General features: G+C 36.0%; 1 protein-coding gene across 1 annotated transcript in view; it reads left to right on the plus strand.

Annotated features, from left to right (window-relative positions):
* DOPEY1 (dopey family member 1) overlaps positions 1-1,974 on the plus strand; it is a 145,369-nt gene that overhangs the window by 94,216 nt on the left and 49,179 nt on the right. The gene's annotated exons all lie outside the window — the stretch shown is intronic.

Genomic DNA, 1,974 nt, shown 5'->3' on the forward strand with positions numbered 1-1,974 from the left:
TGTTTGTGGGTGTATTAATACAAATCATGGGTATCTTAATGACCCAGCCATGCAAATCTTACAAACCTAAAAACCTAAAGGTATTGAAGGTACCTGAATCTTAAAACACTGAATTATAAGAAAATCATTTAAATAGAAATGAAAATATAAGTGAACATGTAGCAATCCATTCTGTTTTGTTTGTTTTTAATGTTAGGAATGATGACATGAAAATATCTTCTCGTTATTCCATTTTGCATTTAGCTGACAATGAACAGAAGTTAGTTGATTTAAGTTAAGTTTTGATAAACTTCTTACTTGAGATCCCGAATCTTCATCCTCTCTTATAGGATAATTCCATTTTAATCACCAAACTTGGCATCCGTTTTGGATCTGTGACTAACATTTATAAGGTTAGGCTATTTAGTGCATTTAAACTGATTGTGACCTAGAACAAGGACTGCCTAATCTCTGAATTTAGATACAGAGATGTGTTAGGGTTAAGTTCAGACTGAAACAAAGATAATTTAATTTTTTGACAGGTGAGAGTGGTGTTCAGTTTACAGCCCTCCCTAACATGAGGCGGACATTTATAGGGGATGGAAGAAGACCTAACATATGCAGGAAATGGAGAGACCAAGATAGGGAGTGGGTGACTGTGTTATCAGTCATTAAACTGAGAATTATTGCAGTAATATTTTACTTTTGAGAGTCCATGATAAATGAGATTTCCATAGCAAAATTTCTAGATTAAGAAATTGTACTGGGTATTTGAAATATATTTAGTTTTCTTCTTAAATACTATTGAAATATAAAGCTTTTAGGAATTTTGTTCTGTCATAGTCTATAAAAATTTAGGGAATGTTTCAGAGAAACTAGTAGAAAAATGTGTTAAAGACTATGGGAATTGTCTTTAAATAGAAATTTGGAGGAAAAAAAACTGTGAGAAGTTATAAAGAAAATTAAAGTTTACTGTGGCTTTCTATCTATACAAACTATTTTTATCTTGCAGAATTCCAGTGCCCAATCTAGTGGATAGCTGGGCATCACTGTTGATACTTCTGAAAGACTCTATACAACTGAGTCTTCCAGCTCCAGGGCAGTTTCTTATACTTGGGTAAGCAATTTCACTTAAAAATATGATTTTGAATAAAAGGATAACGTTTACTGTCCTAATTGCTGAGTAACAGATGTTTTGCGTGACCATGTGATCTCTCCATCTTCTCAAGGTACAGAACTAGATGTATAAGGTCTGTAAAAAAGACAAGGGCTGAGGGGAGGAAACAATGTGTGTTTATACAAATACAAAATGTAAATGCACTAGCATAAAACTGTTAACAACGGTAGTTATTTTTTGGGGAGAACATGGGATTGAAAGGGGAAGGGGTGAGTAGCATGACTAAAGGGGAACTTCATAGAGGAGAGGAGCATTTGGGCTTGACCCTGAACATCAACTGGCTTGGAAAAGTCATTTTCTCTTAGTGTCTTGGAATTTCTTGATCTATGTCAATTTGTGTGATTATTTGATAAATGATGGTCACCCATAACTGCAAGCACCATAATGTTATAAATAATGTCTGTTTTTTGCTCTCCATTATTCTTGATTCATAATAGGTTCCCAGTAAACACTGGCTCAGTAAATAAAGTTGGTAGAAGCAGAAAACCTTTGTGGAGACAGGAAGGGGAAGGATATACAAGGGCAAAATCCATTACCTGGTTTGGTGATAGAGTAGGGCACAGGCAGTAGAATGGTGAGAAATAAGGGTGGATGAAAAGGGAGATAAGAGCTAGATGGGGAAAGACCTTGAATTTTATTTTTTTTTAAGGAATTTGGGCTTGGGGGAGGAGGGAGGGTAGGAGTGGTTGCAGGTTTTGAGGAAGGACATGACTCTGGCAGGTTAGTGGTAGGACAGATCATAGGGGAAAGAGGCTGGGCTAGGAATTCTGTTCTAAGTGGGGGGTAGAGAGAACTATTACAGACGGGATTGAAAGAAC

Source organism: Propithecus coquereli, unplaced genomic scaffold (genome assembly GCF_000956105.1).
Source record: "Propithecus coquereli isolate 6110/MARCELLA unplaced genomic scaffold, Pcoq_1.0 Scaffold127, whole genome shotgun sequence".
Classification (NCBI taxonomy): Eukaryota; Metazoa; Chordata; class Mammalia; order Primates; family Indriidae; genus Propithecus; species Propithecus coquereli.